Source organism: Neomonachus schauinslandi, chromosome 5 (genome assembly GCF_002201575.2).
Source record: "Neomonachus schauinslandi chromosome 5, ASM220157v2, whole genome shotgun sequence".
NCBI lineage: Eukaryota > Metazoa > Chordata > Mammalia > Carnivora > Phocidae > Neomonachus > Neomonachus schauinslandi.
In genome coordinates this window covers 24,662,601-24,682,630 of record NC_058407.1, presented here as the reverse complement: position 1 = coordinate 24,682,630, position 20,030 = coordinate 24,662,601, and the positions used below count along the sequence as shown (strand labels likewise).

The 20,030-nt window shown below is 38.8% G+C and overlaps 1 protein-coding gene across 1 annotated transcript in view; it reads right to left on the bottom strand.

Moving 5' to 3' along the window:
- Positions 1–19,529, bottom strand: part of CDK17 (cyclin dependent kinase 17) — a 108,608-nt gene extending 89,079 nt beyond the window's left edge. The window contains exon 1 of the mRNA XM_044914734.1: positions 19,361–19,529. The gene's annotated coding sequence lies outside the window, so the exon portion shown is untranslated. The remainder of the gene's footprint in view (positions 1–19,360) is intronic.
- Between the last annotated feature and the right edge of the window lie 501 nt (positions 19,530–20,030).

Genomic DNA, 20,030 nt, shown 5'->3' with positions numbered 1-20,030 from the left:
AGAAAAAAGAGGGTAAAATGTGCATACCCATTAATAATGACTTTTTAAAAAAGATTTCCTATGAGGATAGAGAAAAATATTTAAAAACAGTAATGTCTGAATTAACCAGAATTCTGTCAAATAGGATACTGTTCTTCGACCTGAATTGCTCCCTTAAAAGGAATTAAATGGATTCTAGTTAATCAAAGATTGAGTATACGGGCCTAGATCCTTTCTTCTTTGCTTCACTATTGCTTAATACCTGTTAAATCTTGTTCCTCAAAAACTGAAAGGTAACATATTCCTACATTTAATTAACATCTGGTAAAATGTGAATTACATACAACCACAGCATTGGTTGACCAAGGGTTTATAGCATACAGGAAGTCCATTTGGTTCAGCAAAAATTGAGAATAAGCCTAACTCGATTCAAATCCTGACTCCTTCATATAGACACTGGGGAAAGTGAGAAGTACGACACTGAGAAATCCAACCTTAGTTATTCCCTCTTTGGAGAAGGAAATAAAAAACTACCTCAACAAGATGTGAGATATAAATTAGAATGTGTGGACTATGCCTAGCACACTGTAGGCATTCAACAATACTTCTTCCACTAAACACTCCCGAAGTATTAACACCAAATATATGTACTGTATATAAAAGTGCAGGCTATATACACCACTGACCTCTCCTCAATCACAGTCAAAATGAGAGATAAACTTTTATGGGGTAATGTGGGAGCGAGTTAGTAAAATTATTTATAAGAAAATATTCTCAATTTCAAATAACTACCCTGCAAACAGAATTTCCCATTAGGCAATTCTTATGTAAAGAATGTCATGATAAACTGACTAGTTCTGTGAACAGTCTGTATTTTGTACAAGCATAGAACTGTTGAATGAAAATTCATCACTGGGGTCAATAGGTCTTTCTCCACCTAGACGTATAAGGCTTTCGTGTTCTGACCCCACTACTCTTCAGCCATGTCTCCAGAGATCACATTACAATATCCTGGTTTTCTTCCAACCTCTCCAGCCGCTCCTTTACAGGTTTGCACACGCATGTGCACGCACACACACACCCCACATATAGCTATTAGGCACTAGAACTTCTAAGGCCAAAGTATTTTTCTTCTCACTCTATACCTCTTCCTCAGGCAAACTCATCTAGGTACATGGATTCAATCCAAACAGTAACTCCCAAATTTCTCTCTCTGATCCTTTTATAGCTCTTTTCTTAGCTGCAGGCTCCTGTATCCTACTGCCTACTTAGGTGTCTCAGACACCTTAATTATCAAAGTTAGGCCTCATTCTTTGGGGGAAATCATTCAATGTCAAACCCCTTACCAAGAGAATATATTGTCTGAGTAGCTAGTCCTAAGAATCATACTTTTTATAATTACATTTTCAAGTTTATTGTAGTTCTGAATGGGTAGTGAGACCTGAAAACCATCTAAACCCAGAGTTTACAGTCTACATTAACATTACTATTCAGTTGTCCTAGACAACATGACTTTACTATTCCAGGAAACTCTTGTCCAGGCAGATAAGAGTTGCAAATAACTTCATTGTTCATTTCAGGAACTTCCCAAAAACCCCATATAAACCAACAACAGACTATTCAACTTTTTAATAAATAGCAGCAAATGACTGTTCACTTTCCAAGACACTTTGAAAATCTCACCTCAAAACCCTTGCTTTGCTCTATCTATCAATCCTAAACTATTATATTGTGATCCTAATTCTAATCAGCTCCTGCACTGAAATAGCTGTCTTGAAGACTCCAAATCCTCAATAAATATCCCAACTTTGCTCTCCCTTCCTATTTTGCTATTCTTTTCATTCAGACACCCTTCCCTTCCCCTAGCAGATCCTACCAACTCTGTAAAGGCAGTTCTCTCCTTTATGCAATAAGCTCACCAGGTGGTTTCTGGTGCTATTTTCTAAGAGTCAACATTCCACAGCACTACCAGATAGTTTCCCAAATATCTGAAAATTCAGTTCAGCAATACTAGTTTCATCACAAGTAACGTTAGGAAAATATGAATACCTTTATAAAAGGGCATAAGAAATCATCATCTACATTAGGCAGCATCTGCTGACACTATTAGTTCCATTTTCTTAATGAGTTAAAACAGATACTTAGCCTACAAATAAAATTTCTAAATAATACCAAATAAAGAGATTACTATCAGAGCAGCCATAAAACAGTAAGGAGTTCTGAGGACAATAGGAGGTAAATCACAGACAGGTTTAATAATTGAAGCAGAAGTCTTAGGAGAAACAGGATGGGGACTAAACTGAATACATGAATAATCCACAACATTAATAATCAGAAGAAGAAAAAAATACTGCTAAATTTACTACAATTTAACAGTAAAAAACTTTAAAGCAATTTTCATTACTGTAAAATTATTTTTAAACCATGATGTGGGATTAAGACACAATACATTTTCCACAGTTGAGACTTTTTATCCACCAAGAGTAAATGTGTAAGCATTTCTTTTACTATAAATCATTTAAAGCACTTATAAGCCCACAAGGATGCTTACACGGGAGTAATGTGAAAGAAAATTAAGCATTTAGAATGCCCCAATGCTTGGGAGGAACTGAAGGATTCAAATATTAAGATCTAAATGTAAAAATGGAATCTACCAGGGGAAGAAAATATAATTCCTTTATAATCTTGGGGTGCTGAAGACTTTTCTAACTAAGTTTCAAAGTCCAGAAACATAAAAGAAAAAATAATATCACCACATAAAAAAGGAAAAATTTTGCATAAGAAACATTGTAAAGAATGGAAAAATATATTTTTTGCAACCCATATTACAAAAAGGGCTAATTTCTCTATAGAGAACTCCTGAAACCAGGAAGAAAAGGCCAAAACCTAACAGAAAAATAAACAAAGAACATGAGTTCACAGAAGGGAGAAAAAGGTAAAATGTCCATTAAACATACAAGAAAATACTCAATGTCATTCATAATGAGAGAAATACAAAAGTCTGAGTTACACCAGTTCTAATCTATCAAACGGGCAAAATTCCAAAAGTCTAACAACACATTCAGCTGAGGAGAGCATGGGAAAATAAGCCTCTCCAACATTTAGGTACAAAATGGCAATATGACTATACCTAACAGAATTACAGAAGCATCTATCTTTTTTAGAAAAATATCCTATAATAGTTTTAGATTTACAGGAAAATTGCAAAGATAGTACACACAGTTCCTCTACACCAAACACTTAAGATTCTGCAATTAAGATCTTATATTACTATGGTATAATTGTCACAATTAATGAACCCAAACTGATGCATTATGGACTAAAGTCCACTCTATTCAGATTTCACTTTATCGTATTGTCTGTCACCTCTTAAGCTCTTCTTGGCTGAGACAGTTTCTCAGACTTCCCTTGTTTCAGATGACCTTGATAGTTTTAAGGTAGAATATCCCTTGATTAGAACTCACCTGATGTTTTTCTCATAATTAAACTGGGGTTACGGTTTTTTGGGAAGAAGACCTTAGAGGTCAAGTGCATTGGTCACCACATCATATTACCAATATGACTTATGACTGTTGATATTAAGCCTTAGTCTGTTCAGGCTGCTATAACAACATACCTTACACAAGGGTGGCTTAGAAGCAACAGAAATTTATTGCTCACAGTTCTGGAGTCTGGGAAATCCAAGATCAAGGTCCCTGCAGATTCAGTGTCTGGTAAGAGCCCACTTCCTAGTTCATAGATTGCCATCTCCTCATTGAGTCCTCACATGGCAGAAAAGGTGAGGTAGCTCTCTGGGGTCTCTTATAAGGGCATTAAATCCATGACCTCCTGATATAAGCACCTCTCAAAGGCCCCAACTCCAAACACCATCACATTGGGGACCTGGTTTCAACATACGCATTACGAGGGGATACATTTGGTTTATCGTATTAATACTGTATGTTTATAGTATTTATAGTATTAAACCTTGGTCACACAGCCGAGGTAGTGTTTGTCAGGTTTTTCCTATGTCAAGTTACCCTTTTCCGTTATTTTTCCACTCATTAAGAGTCTTGTTATACCTCTTTGAGGGCTAAGTAGCCACATAAATTATTTAGAATTCCTCTGCACAGGAGATCTGTCTATTCTTTACCATTTATTTATTTATATCAGTATGGATTCACGGATATGATTTTATAACTGAATTATAATCCAATTTTTAAAATTCTATTTTATTTTGTTGCTCAAATTATTCTATTATTAGCCATTGGGAGTTCTTTGAGTTGGTTCCTGTGTGCCTTTTACATACCTCATTCATTGTTTTTGTTGGGAGTACTTCCTAACTTTTCAGCATTATTATACTTATTTCCTGGCCCAGTACTAGAATCAGCCATTTCTCCAGAGCTCTGGTTCCTTTTATGGGAGAACAGTATTAGAAACCAAGATCTGGGCACTAGCTGTACTCATTGCTACTGGAGTGTCTTTTTTTTTTTTTTTAAGATTTTATTTATTTATTTGACAGAGAGAGACACAGCGGGAGAGGGAACACAAGCAGGGGGAGCGGGAGAGGGAGAAGCAGGCTTCCCGCGGAGCAGGGAGCCCGATGCGGGGCTCGATCCCAGGACCCTGGGATCATGACCTGAGCCGAAGGCAGACGCTTAACGACTGAGCCACCCAGGCGCCCCGGAGTGTCATTTTCTTCTAGGCCCTCCCAACTGACGAGCAAGGAAACATGTGTACAGATGTATTAATCACTTGATTGATCCTTGCTCTTAGAATCTAAATCATGTATTTGCTTATGTAAGTACAAAATGTTGTATGTATATTATTCATTTGGTATTGTAATAGCAAAAGATAAGAAACAACCCAAGTGTCCACACAGGACTGAGGGACTTAACTACCATATATCCACAGAAGTAAAATTCAGCTATTAAAAACAAAGGAAGATCTTTAACTAGACATGGAAAAATCTCCAAAATAAAATAGACATGTATTTGTTTATATTTGCAAAAAACACACTGGAAGGATAAATGGGATACAAAAGGAAATGTCTACCTTTAAAGGGTCTGGGAGGAAAAACTGGCTGGAGAAAGCAAAAGGGAAAACAAGACTTCTCTGTATCTCTACTTAGTTTTAAGTCCTTCATCATATCACCTATTCAAAAAAATTAAGTTTAATTTTTTAAAAAATATTCCATGCCTACAAAAGTGGAAGGATTTGAAGAGTTCAAACTAAGAAAGGAATGGGGCAGGGAGATAATCATTTGTGAAGAGCAAATACAATGAGAAAAGGTACCTCCATCTTAGGAACAATTATGTATCAAAAATTCTTTGTAAGCATTAGTAAAACAGAAGTAGAGCTGACCCGTGAACAACGCAGGGGTTAAGGGCACTGACCCCTGTGTGGTCCAAAACCTGTATTTAATTTTTGACTCCCCAAAAACTTGACTACTAATAGCCTACTGTTTACTGGAAGCCTTACCAATAACATAAGAGTCGATCAACGCACATTTTGTATTCTCTCTCTCTCTCTCTCTATATAGTATGCTGTATTCTTACAATAAAGTAAGCTAGAAAAAAGTGTTATTGAAAAAATCTTAAGAGAAAATACTCTTACAGTACTGAACTCCCCCCGCGCACACACAAAAAATCGGTGTGTAAGTGGACCAGTGCAGTCAAACCTGTGAGGTTCAAGGATCAGCTGTACTTTAAAGTCGACTTTAAAGTACTGAAACGCTGTAGCTGCTAAAATTAGCCTATTCTTGGTACCTGCATATAACTTAACTGAATTACTGTTAAATGGATAGTGTTACATGGTTACCTATATTAGCACAGAGGTAAAGTCTAAAGAACTAAATAATCATTTGTAGAGGCACAATTAATATTTGTATCCTTCACTAGTATGCTGATATTCACAGTTAAATAAAAGGATTGTTTCAATGTCATAAATTTACTATTTTTATCTATTTCCCCAACAAAATGGTGAAACCAATTTCTAATATGTGGGATCACTTTCTCATTGGAAGATAAAAAAGGCAGGTTTGCAAATACACATTTCTAAATGCTCCTAAGAGACAATAATTTTCACATCTCTGAGGTGAACCAGACCAGGGGAAAAAAAAAAAAAAGGTTCAAGTAGCTCTATTTAGCATTCCCAAAGTTTAGCACTCCCAATCCTTTGGGGCTGCTTCTGAAAGATCAACCTATCACAAAAGGTTGTCCATTCAACATCCAGAAGTAGCTCATTTGTAGCTGTTCACAAAACTTTCCCAATAACTTCAATGTAGAAAAGAGGACATTCTGCCTAAAAACTGTTCAACAGCTCAATTCCATAGATGAATAAAATCCAAGCTTCTTCAACTGGTATAGCTAGCTCCCTCTTTGATCTCATCTACCACAGCCTCTACATGCAAACTCTATTTCTCTATTTCTACTAATGGAAATACTTAATAGGCTGGAAGAGAATAACAATTATTTTAAAAGAATGTAAAATCTTTTTTCTTTTCTCTTTTTTTTTAAGATTTTATTTATTTATTTGACAGAGAGAGAGAGAGAGAGCAGGAACACAAGCAGGGGGAGTGGGAGAGGGAGAAGCAGGCTTCCCGCTGAGCAGGGAGCCCAATGTGGGGCTCAAACCCAGGACCCCAGTCATGACCTGAGCCCAAGGCAGACACGTAACGACTGAGCCACCCAGGAGCCCCTAAAATCTTTTTTCATACCTCCTTTTTACATACTGCTTTATCCTAGGAAATGCTAAAGCTAATTATCTTTAGCATCATCTCCTCCAAGAAATCTACCCTTGGCTAAATATCATTCCCTCCTTCTCTCCAGGACAACTGTTGGGATGCCTGGGTGGCTCAGGTGATTAAGTGTCCAACTCCTGATTTTGGCTCAGGTCATAGTTTCAGCGTCGTGAGACTGAGCCCCACACTGGGCTCTGTGCTCAGCAGGGAGTCTGCCTGAGATTCTCTCTCCTTCTCCCTCTACTCCTCCCCACTGAGTGCGTGCAAGCATGTGCGCACTCTCTCAAATAAATCTTTAAAAAGAAAAAGGACAACGGTTAAGTCCATCTTTGGTGACAGCATGAATAAATGGATAAAATCATAGGTTACCGGGCGCCTGGGTGGCTCAGTCGTTACGCGTCTGCCTTCGGCTCAGGTCATGATCCCAGGGTCCTGGGATCGAGTCCCACATCGGGCTCCCTGCTCTGCGGGAAGCCTGCTTCTCCCTCTCCCACTCCCCCTGCTTGTGTTCCTGCTCTCACTGTGTCTCTCTCTGTCAAAAAAATAAATAAAATCTTTAAAAAAAAAAAAAAATCATAGGTTACCTAATTTTTACTGAGATGCTCTTTACATGATAGAACCTAGACAATGAGAAAATGGAAGTCTACCCTGATTCCTGATGCAACTCTTTACAGATGCACTGACATACCTGGATTGAAGTTTTATAGTTGGAGACCAGCTTGCAAGAAAAAAATGAAGACACCTATTCTACATCTTTTTTGCCTGCTGTTTAAAAAATATATAAAAGTAGAATAAAAAGATATATAATATCAAAATCATTTCGAGAAAAAACCGTTCACCATACCAGATATTAAGACATATTACAAAGCAGTGATAATTAAAATAAGCTGGAGCTAGAATAAGAACAGATGGACAACCAAAACAAATTATCTCAAATTAAGAAAAAAAAAACCAAAAACACATCTTATACATAGCAATAGGATATTAAAAAAAAAAGAGTATCACAAAATAATGAAAAATGAAGCTGTCAGGATTCAGAGAATGGTAATCATTACCTCCTAAGCAACCCAAGGGGAGAATACAGAATTAAAAAAAAAAAAAAAATCCAGCAATCAAAGAAATCCAAACACAAGCAATGACCTCTTTCTACAAATTATCTAAAGCAAGTATTTTAGAGTAGATGTGGCACATTACTATGGCACTGCCACAACAAGCATTACCTGAAAAGGTTCACAGGTTTGATGTGGGAATTCCACTTCTGTATATCTAGCTACCCTAAGGAAATGTAAAATGGGGGTGAAAGGATGGTGTGGTCACATGCTACAGCCTGTCCCAGCACAATTTAAAATAATGAAAAATGAAAAGCAGTATGTTAATAATTATCAAACACTATGAAATGGGTAAACTTCTTTTGATACATTGCTATAACCAATGAAAATGATAGCCATAAGAATTATTTGGTAATTTAAAAAAACTGATATTATAAAAAGGATCTTAAACAAAAATATTAAATTCTACATATGAAAAAAGACAAAGGGAATATTTGAAGATGATAACCACTGCTAGGATATTTAGACTATGGTCTATTTTCTACATTAGGTTCTTATATTTAACAAATAATTTTCAAAAACCTAATAATTGAGGGGCACGTGGGTAGTTCAGTCAGTTAAGTGTTGGCCTTCAGCTCCGATCATGATCCCAGGGTCCTGGGATCGAGTCCCATGTTGGGCTCCAGTCCCATGTCGGGCTCCCTGCTCAGTGGGGAGTCTGTTTTCCCTCTCTCTCTGCCCCGTCCCTGCTTGTGCTCTGTCTCTCTCTCCCTCTCTCACAAATAAAATATTTAAAAAATAATAATTGAGACTGTACAGATAGAAAACAATAAGACACTCAAAGAAACTGTTAAAGTATTAAATAAGAAGGCCATTAGACTAAAGTGGCTCCAATGCCTTGGTACCCTAGGTAAGCAAACCAAAACCTAAGCCAGAGTCACTGCCCAAGAATCTGAGAAAACAAAACTTAAGAACAACCAATCACAAACAGCCAACTAGGCTTTCCAAATAAGGCAAATGCTTAAACTATCACCAATCAAATAATTCCCTTTGCTTCTGTGTCTTCTCTATAAAAACCTCCCCCCTCTCCCAACTCCTGTTGGTGGATAGGTAAAAACCTTTGACTTGGTGCTCCCTGATTCACTCAATGCATATGCTCATTAAACTTTGGAAAAAAAAAATTTTAACATGCCTCAGTTTACCTTTTAACAAAACAAACTAAAAAAGCAAAACAAAAAGATACTAAAAGGATAAAAAATAAATAAAATAATTGGAACATAGGACTTCTATACATAAAGAAAACCCCCAAGACATAAAACTACAAAATTCAAAAGAATAAAAAGAGAAAAAATAAGATGCAATGATGTAAAGTTTTAATCACTTTGCCTTTACTTTAATTTATATGAGTGGTTGCTCCCTTTAACACTGTGCTAAACCTTAAAACAGTATTTCTAAACATTGCCTTTAACATTTTATTTTATTATTTGAGAGAGAGAGAGAGAGAGACAGAGCAAGCACAAGCAGGGAGAAGCCGACTCCCTGCTGAGCAGCGAGCCCAATGCAGGACTCGATCCCAGGACCATGGGATCATGACCTGAGACGAAGGCAGAGGTTTAACCAACTGAGCCTCACCCAGGCGCCCCACCTTTAACATTTTAAAAACCAAGCTCAGAGATTCCACTTCAGTTGTTCTGGGACAGAGCTTCAGATTCTATATCACGCACACACATACACACACGGAGGCATCTAATTGGTTTTTGTTCATTTTTTTATATCACAAGAGTGCTTCTGAAGTTCAGGTTAAGGCCACTGACCTAGAAGAACATAAGATAATAAAAACCTAAAATAATAAATAGTATATACCCAAGCAAACTTTATGACAAAAAATAAAATGCAAAACCATTTTCTTTTTTTGATGGATAAGCTATATGACTGATTACTCTATTTTGACTTCAGAATACCTGAGTCACACATAAAAGTCATTAACAAGAAAAGCAAATAGTCTAGACTGTTAAGATGTCAAACAAGCAGTACAGCATAGGTCTAAAGAAGGGAAACAGGGCAAACGGTTTCAAGAAAAAGGTGGATGGTCCTAAGGAAAAGCGATGATTTTGATTCAACTGTCCTTGTGAATCACTTATTTAACCTGAAGGATCAACCTGAAGGGATAGATCAGCAAAACATTTCTAGTACCACTACCAATAATTCTTCCTATTATATCAGAGTAATATAAAAAAAAACTGCCAGCTGTGAGTGCTAAGTTCAAGGTACTTTGCAAAGTGCTTTACACATATCATTTAATTCCCACAACCCCATGAAGAAGGTTCCGGCATTTCCCAATTTTACAGAAGAAATTGACCCTTAAGAGTTTAAGTAATGAGCTCAAGATCACATGATTATTAGTTACTACTGAAGTAGTTTCTTTATGGAAAAAAAATGAACACATATAAGCAATTCTAACTACATATAATAAAAATGAGAGTTCAGATTTTTTTCCAAAAAATTCTACATAAAATAAAATTGTCAACCACTTTATAGTTTCTTGGGAAGAAAAGGGATTAGAAGAGAACAGAAATGTAAATAAGAATATTTGGAGAAAGAAGGGAAAAATCTATGCTCAAGAATTTACGGCGGGGGCACCTGGTCAGTAGAGTATGCAACTCTTGATCTCAGGCCCTACACTGGGTGTTAGAACTTACTTCAAAAAAAATTTTTTTTAATTAAAAAAAGATTTATGGGCAAAAAAATCTACTGCAAAATACAGTGCTGACTCCACTGTTCCTAAAATGATAAAATGTCAGGTAAAAAAATCATGATCATGAAAATGTAGCTGATATAAAATGTTTTAATGTTTTAAGACCATATAATAAGTCGAGAAATATGAAAAGGCACGGAATCTTACAAATTGTGAAAAATTCATTTTTAAATGTCACATCGCAAGATGTCATCAAGCCATAATCTCTGATTTCTAAAATAAATCAGTTCTTACACTGTAACTACTATAACAGAGGTATAATTTAATTTTAAAAAATCAATAAAATGTCTTTAAATTGTAAAAGTAGACCATAAGGCAGTTTTTATTTAATTACAATAATCCCAATGAAAACAAAATTCCTGGTCAACTGTATACATAAACTATCAGGGTAACAGGGATGACAATAAATGCACTGTTCTATCCTTTTGGATGCAATTTTGTACTTTACTTCAGTAAATGCATTTAACTCTAGTACTACACAGCTACAGAGCTCAATTTCATTAAGGATGAAATTTTATCAGCTAAACCAAATTTTACTCTTGATATTGACCAAAGTTTTCAAATCTTCTGAAATAGGCATTTTATTTACATATAAATATTGTAATTTTATATTTCCAATTTGTCTAAGATAACAAGTTAGTAAATTCACATGAAATTAAAAAGGCCCAATAATGCCAAGTTACTGCCTCTCCAAGTTGGCCTACAAACCGCTTCCAGATTGCTCACACACAAATACCACCTACATGTAACAATAAAACTCAAAACTTTTGGGGCGCCTGGGTGGCTCAGTCATTAAGCGTCTGCCTTCGGCTCAGGTCATGATCCCAGGGTCCTGGGATCGAGCCCCACATCAGGCTCCCTGCTCGGCGGGAAGCCTGCTTCTCCCTCTCCCACTCCCCCTGCTTGTGTTCCCTCTCTCGCTGTCTCTCTCTCTGTCAAATAAATAAATAAAATCTTTAAAATAAATAAATAAATAAATAAAACTCCAAACTTTTGATGACTTTTTATTTTCTCCTGTATCAGAACTGACTCTTGACTCTTTCACTCGATGACTAATCTGACCCTAATTTATCAGTTCCTAATCCCATCACTTCCTCATTCCATTAAGCAATACCTAATTTGGAGGGAATACCAAAAAAGCATGGTCCCTCTGGAGCACAAAGCCAACCAGAGAGGAGAGAGATTTATAAATAATTAATTACAAAACAATGTGTTAAGTACTATGGTAAACATAAATGCTATAGTAGAATCACCGTAACTCCACCAGAGTAGATCAAAGATGACTTCAAAGGAAGTGACATTTGTCCTCAAAAATGAGAATTTCTCTCAAGTGTCACAGCACTAATACACCAGTTTCCTCATCTTTATATCCTAGCACTGACCATAAATGCTAGTATAGAACAGACAAGCGCACTTTAGACATGGATACGTGGATGGACAGACAGACGGAAGGAAGGGAAGGAAGGATAAAAAAACATATACAAACGTAAAGAATGAGTAACTGCTAGATTAAAATGGGCAAAATTAGACATAGTAATTCAGATCAGGCATTCCAAAACCCTGACATATGAAAGCAACAACAGGAAAAGATAAATCTAAAGGATATTTAGGAAATAAAATTAACAAAACTTGGTGTGACAGACTGGACTAGGGGAGTAGAGCATAATAGAAAAGATAATCTGCCAAAGATTTTGGCTTTAGTGTCTAGGCTGATGGTGGTGCGTTACCGTTGGTTGGGAATGGAGGTAGGAAATAAAAAAAGTCAGCTCTGATAAAGAAGCACTAAGAGGCAATAGCCGGGAGGTAGCTAGAAGGAATTCAGGAAGAGGTCTGGATTAGAAACAAAGATGTAGAGACCCTCAATATATAGGTAATAAAAAAAAGCACTAAATATAGATGAGATTGTCCACGGAACATGTAAAACATGAGAACAGGGTCAAGAGCAGAATATTCCAGTCAATTAGCATTGCTGTTATTTCACATGTCACAAAACTACCTCACAATACCACCTCATTGTATACCATATACAATGACTAACACAATGCCTAGGACACACCAAATGCTTTAAAAATACTGATTATAAATACCGCTAAATTGAAAAACCAATATATTAAGCATAATAAAGTCATAAAGGATCATTTCTTAAAAGTATTTCAATAAGAGGTGCCTGGGTGGCTCAGTCGGTTAAGCAATGGACTCCTGATTTAGGCTCAGGTTGTGATCTCAGTGTGGTGGGATGGAGCCCCACGTGAGGCTCCTGGGGCTCTGCAATGAGGATGGAGCCTGCTTGGGATTCTCTCTCTCCCTCTCCCTCAGCACCACCCCCCTTACCCTTCCCCCTCCTCACTCTCTCAAACAAAAAAAATTTTTTTTTTCATTAAGACTGGCTCAAGGGGGTAAAGGCTGTTTAAGGAATCCAAAATTTACTTCAAAAATCAATAAAAAGCTTCCTTCCCACCTGAAACAGCAGTACAATAAAACATTAAGATCTGGAATTACAAAAAAGGTTTATTATTTTTTTTTAAATATTTTATTTATTTATCTGATAGAGACACAGCGAGAGAGGGAACACAAGCAGGGGGAGTGGGAGAGGGAGAAGCAGGCTTCCCGCTGAGCAGGGAGCCAGATGTGGGGCTCGATCCCAGGATCCCAGGATTATGACCTGAGCCGAAGGCAGACGCTTAACGACTGAGCCACCCAGGCGCCCCAAAAAAGGTTTATTTTAAACATAATACTTAAAAGTACATATTAGCTGTTTTGTTTTGTTTTTTTACATATTAGCTAATTTAAAGGATAATGCCTCTAAATTTGGAGTAATAAGAGCTTCAATGCTGTTACTTGATTTTTCATAAATATTAATTTTTACCAACCTTTAACATTAGCTCATACTATTAACAAATATTAACCATCAATTATAAGAATAGAAGGACTAAATATATGTTTGAGAAGACCAAAGTGAGTTAGTAACTAACCTAGAATATAGTGAAATTATTCTTGGGTCCTTTTCCCACTGTTTACAAATATGCATATAAAATTTAGAGTATTCTTGAAAGTATTTACACTAACACGTGCATAAAAAGAAACAAGGAGGGGCGCCTGGGTGGCTCAGTCGTGGATCGAGCCCCGCATCAGGTTCCCTGATCCACGGGAAGCCTGCTTCTCCCTCTCCCACTCCCCCTGCTTGTGTTCCCTCTCTCGCTCTGTCTCTCTCTGTCAAATAAATAAAATCTTAAAAAAAAAAAGAATAAAAAAATTTTAAAAAGAAACAAGGATGTGCTATTAAAAGGTTGACAAGGGACACAAGCGTGGCTCATTTGGTACAGAATATGTGACTCTTGATCTCAGGGTTGTGATTTCCAGCCCCATGTTGGATATAAAGCCTACATTAAAAAATAATAATAATAAATAAATAAATAAAACCCACTGACAAAAACCTTTTTTAAATTAACTTTTGCAGGGCGCCTGGGTGGCTCAGTTGGCTAAGCGACTGCCTTCGGCTCAGGTCATGATCCTGGAGTCCTGGGATCGAGCCCCACATCTGGCTCCCTGCTCAGCAGGGAGTCTGCTTCTCCTTCTGACCCTCCCCCCTCTCATGCTCTCTCTCTATCTCATTCTCTCTCTCAAATAAATAAATAAAATCTTTAAAAAAATAAATAAATAACTTTTGTGACAACAAAACAAAGCAAATCTTTGTTTTTCCACTTTAGCGGACTACCTTGAGGTCAAGTAAGTTTCTATGCTTCAAGTGGAATAAGAGATAGGATATATATCAACAATACTAATTTGCAATATTTTCATCATAAGGGGTGGCTTTCAGTGTAAAAAGTTATTGCCAAAAATGTATTATCTGATCTGATATTTCCATTTTTGGTGGTATACAGCTACAATAAAAACACAGGATCAAAATTTATGCTTTCCTTAAACAATACCAAAACCAAAAACCAATACGTATTTACCTGTGTACAGATATAGATAGAAAATTTATCTACCTTAAGGCAAATTCTCACCTAATAGGGAAGCAACCTATGCAACATGCATCTGCACTGTCTTCTCTTTTATGGCATATGCGTAATGCAAACTAATTTTAACACATGTAAAATCAAAATGAGTAAGTAAACATGAAGGTAATAATGAGAGTAAATATACAGTATAATTATTTTTGCTTTTCAGTACCTATATTCATTTTACGTTGTGCCCAAACTGATTGATAAATCCATGATTAAAAATAAATCTACATTTTCAGTATCTTTTTAGTACCTTTAATTCATTGAGCTATAAATATGTCCTCTCTTACACATTTTGTATAGATCAATTTTTTTGTGTGCAGTAAAACTAATTCAAAGGAATTTAAATCTAATTTTGATGAGCTTTTTAATTTACCACTTTTTAGTTCTTGCTACAGCAGGCACTTAACATGAACCTTTTAACATCACATCCCCATGGCAGTGTTGTAATAAAATGGTTTGAACACCAAAACTGGAACCCCAGCTTCACCATAGAGGTAGAACCTAAGAGATAATTAATCTAAGGCATCTGTGTCTTTATTTGAAAAATAGGCACAATACTTAGATGATGGGCTTACTATGAGGATTTAACAAAGTAACACCTGACATGGTACACCTAGCAAAAGAAATAAGTTTAATTTCTTTCACACGTTTATATCAAAAAATAATTTTTTTATTTTTTTTTAAGATTTTATTTATTTATTCATGAGAGACAGAGAGAGAGAGGGAGGCAGAGGGAGAAGCAGGCTCCCAAGGAGCAGGGAGCCCGATGTAGGGCTCGATCCCAGGACCCTGGGATCATGACCTGAGCCGAAGGCAGACACTTAACCATCTGAGCCACCCAGGCGCCCTCAAAAAATAATTTTAAAAGGAGACTTTGGAGAGCAAGATAATTTTCATTCATCCCAATATGCCACGGATTTGTAAATCTACCTCCTCACGTACAGTATTATCGTGTTACTGCAGAACGTTATTTATAGGAGACACCCCCCCCATTAGATTTATTGGTAGCTATTTACTGGTTTTCCAAGTTGGCCAACAGAGAGAGGAAACAGGCTAGGAAAGGTAAGCCACACTCACATACATTCAATACATTTTCCTGGGGCCTGGCAATTACTCTTTCCAGCTCAGTATTTTGCAGATATGCAAGTAGCTATCAACTAAAAAGACTGGGAGCAAAATAATGACAAAGAATCCACTAATGACAGTAAGAATTCTTGGCTTAATATTGTAAATATCTCGTAAAAATAAAAAAGAAAGGTCCTCCCTCCAGTTCAAAGAAATTGCCAACACTGTAGGTTGAATGCTAGTCAACTATACCAAGTTTCCTATTTAGTCAATTTTTTAACCTCACAAGTACTATATAAAGCGTAATTTTAAATGCCATAAGCCTATTTTATCTTCATCATTTAAAACACAAAATGCCATATCAGTTTATAAAATGCACTTTAAATAACTTTCCCATTTAAAAGTTTAAGCAAAAATTACACATTCAAAATTCAAAGAACCTAAAACTAGTTTTCCTTCACATATATAAAAGGAGGCAATTTTTAAAATGGATAAAATAATCAGTATTTTTACAAGCTGAATTTAACATAACGTCCTTTTTCTACAACACAGCAACACATTCGCTAAGTAATTATCCTCCGTGGAAGTATAAAAGCTATTAAAAAAAAAAATGCCATGACATGATGCTGCAATCTTTATAAAGATTAGAGAACAGTAATAAAGATTCAAAATGTAATGCCTTATAAATATTCAGCACTATTAGACAATAACAAAGAAAATAGCAGGGAAAAAATTTTGTGTTCACAGATAATTTTTCCTAATATTAAAGGAAATCATCTTCACTTCTGAATATCTTCCTCAGTTGCCATTACAGTTTCTACTACTCACAATAGTTGCAGTTGTTTAGTACTATTTCACAAATAAAGAGAAAGAAGAAAAATATTGCTGAAAATAATGGGAAAAACAAAAGCCTCAACAGAGTAAATTATTTTATATAAAATAATTTGGTGGAAATCTCTTTCCAGCATAATCATAGAACTGGAGCAATATCTGAAAATTACATACATTAAAATCTGTTTAGTCAACACAACTATTCTGCACTACAGAAAATAAAATTTAATTTTTCTATTTTTTGTAAAACAAATGACTTATTAGAACAAGATTACTGATATACAAAGCTACCACCATATATTGGATCGCTACCATACACGGAATCAATTCTTCCACTTTCATCTTTCCTGACTATGTATCTTTCTCCCTTCAGGTAACCAGAGCACATCTGGCAGGCTGCACTATTTCAAATAACTAACACTGTGACTTTATCGGGCCTTAGTTCAAGGATGAAAATAAACTATTTTATATTAGTTTCTTCTAGCAACAGGAAAATTAGGTTATTAACAAGGCTTCATACTTCATACACTTTTTTTTTCTGATTGAAAATGAATGTAAAAATTTGGAAAATACAGAACTGTATTTTTATTCATCCATGAATCCCACCACCCAGAAATCTTCAGTAACTTTTTAGACTTCCTTCCAAGAATTAAACTTCAATAATCTAATTAAATACTAATAAATATGCAGAAAGAAAAAACATTGTACGTTCCTTTTGGCCTTTTGATAACTGTTACATAAAACATTGATTACTAATGATATGACCTGTTAATTTGACAAAGATATCTGAAAAGTGTTTAGTGGTGAGAGTGGGGTAGGGAGTCCCACAATTCAGATACTGGTCCCTAGACTGAAACACCTTTTACAATTTTTTTTTTTTTTAAAGATTTTATTTATTTATTCATGAGAGAGAGAGAGAAGCAGAGGGAGAAGCAGGCTCCCAAGGAGCAGGGAGCCCGATGCAGGACTCGATCCCAGGACCCTGGGATCATGACCTGAGCCGAAGGCAGACGCTTAACCGTCTGAGCCACCCAGGCGCCCACTTTTTACAATTTTTATAGCGTCAACATTGTAATGGCAGCAAGATATGACTGTTGCGAGAATGATATCAATAGTAACTTTGCTATATCAAACAGGCTTTACTTTTAATTTCTTTCCATTCATAATTCAATGTCTATTTTCGCTGTAAAAAATATTTTAAAACAGCTTAAATTCAAAGACAGCTATTTTCTTTGAAGTCCAGCATTCAAACTGTTAGTGTTTCTGGCCTATGAGACAGTCCACCAGATAAAAGAGTAACGCTTTTATATGCCAAAATTCTCCGCAATAAAAAGACTATTCCTTAAATACAGCCACATTTTTTCTTTTGTTACAACCGTTTATGGAAGTATGCAGATGTTAGAATTACAAAGACTGATATGACTTCATTAACAAAAAAACCAATGATACTACAGCTAGCGAATTTTTTTCTTAAAATTTCATCGAACCTTATTTCTAGCTTCAACGGAGGCTTTCGTTGACTCAAGGCATCAAAAGATCTTAAAATCCCATTCATTTTCTTCTGCCCAATGGTTAACAAGTCTAAAATACAGTAACTCAAATTTGTTACTCTGACCTTCTTACACAAGCGCCTTTTAAAAGAAATCCCTCAACAAAGACTCAAGAAAGAATCAGCAAAGTTTGAGGAAAGAATTGTGTCTTTAAGTCAAGCATTTCCTGATAAGTGACAGAAGGTCTGGCTGCCAGGAACACACTTTGCTGACCCTAGGAAGAGCCAAGACTAGAAAAAAATTTGCCACTTTTGTTATCTAGAAAATTTATTTGGCTAAGAGGTGATAAAGCATAACCAACGACGTGTCTTTAGTGGACGAATCAATATAAAGGAGGAGCGCCACGGATTTCAGCTACGCTTTTGCCATTTTTGAAGAAAAGCTAATTGTTAGTGGCCATGTGACATTATAAGATCCCAGAAAGGAAAGGGTGGGAGGAAGAGAGAGGAGTTCAAGGCAGTTCAGGGTCAGAACAAGCTCAGGCATCCTGTCATTAGCAAACGTTCCCCCAAGCTGAAGGCAAAATACTGCTTACCCGAAAAGGAGTGGGTGAAAAGTGAAAAGAATGAGGGGAAAACCACGAGAGAGTCAATGTGGCAGTGAGGGGGTGACAGGAGGCAGGGAATCTGGAGCTATCCAGCTGAGTTGGGGAGCAAAAGCATCGGGCACAAAAATGCTGAGAAAAGCAACTGCAACGGAGACGACAATACTTGGCAGCTCCCCATTTCCCCCCCCGCCCCCCATCGGCTCTTTGGGTTTCCCACACTCCCTCCACCTCAGCCCTTGACCCACACGCAGGGGTGTGACCCGCCAGCGGGAGGCTGCGGTGATCTTTGTCTCGGCCGGCTCCCCACGCGAGGGCTTCTCCTCCTCCTCGGCGCTCACCACCCGCTCACACCCCTGGCGTCTCCAAGGAGCTGGAAGCGCCGCGGCCGCCACCGCCTCCTCGCCCACCTCCCGCGGACTCGCGCCCTTCCTTCCCCTCAGCCGCCCGCGCCTGCGGCTCCACCCCCGCCGAGGGGAATCTTTGTGTCTCGGGGGACTTTCTGCCTCCTCCCTCGCGGGCCTCGCGGGGAGACCGGCCTCCCCCGGAGACCAAATGGGCAGCAAGCACCGGAGGCGGCGGCGACTGCAGGCGCCCCCCGCGAAGGAGCCCGTCAGCTACCGCACCCCACCCCACCCCCGGAAATGCCTCGGCGACCCAGGTTCGCGCTGGACCAGAGGGGCGACAGGCACTCGGAACTCCCCTGGCCGCGCCTCCCTCTCTTAACTTCCCGGCCGGGCCTGAGCCTCCTGCGCCCCCAACAGCCGCCCGCCCCGACCCTCCGTCCCAAGCACCCTCCCGCCCCCTCGGCTAGGGGTCCGCCGGGCAGCGGGAAAAGCCCCGCCAGCCGCCAACTCACCAGCAAGTGCGGGGGCCGCGTCCTAGGCGAGGCGCGGAGGGTAAGCGGCTCCGCCGACGCCCGCGGCGACCGGATGCAGGTCCGGGTCCCAGCGGCTGGCAGACCCACGGCGCCTCCGAGGCGCAGGCCTCCGCTGCCGCCTTCCGGCTCTCGCCTAGGGTCCGGAGCCTTCGGGAGGGGCCGCGGGTTCCTCACGCGTTGCCAAGCCCCCCGGACAACATGGCTCCCGGGCCGCCGAGCCGCGAGGGCAGCCCACTAATCCCCTCGGAGGAGCCCGGGAGGGAGCGAGGCTGCCAGGGAGGTGCCGACGCCCGGCCGAGGCGGCCCGCTCGGACGAGGGCTCCTTCTTCTCTGCTGCCGGACCGTGAAGAGCTCAGGAGACCGCCGGCGGCCGCTTTCGTTCGCTGCGTGTGCGTCGCTTTCTCACTCGGCGGCTGCGGATTAACGCCTCCGCCTGTTCCCCGGAGGAGAGCGAGCGAGCGAGCGAGCGAGCGAGAAAAAAGACTTTTACTGAAACGATCCAACCAGCAGCAGCAGAGAAAAGCGACCCGCCGCGGAAGCTTCCCCCACCCCCGCCTGAGCAGCTCGCCGCGGGCAGCGCGACCCCTGCTGGCGGCGGCAGCGGGGCGGAGCTGGCGGTCCAGGGGCGGGGCCTAGAGGGAGGGGCGGG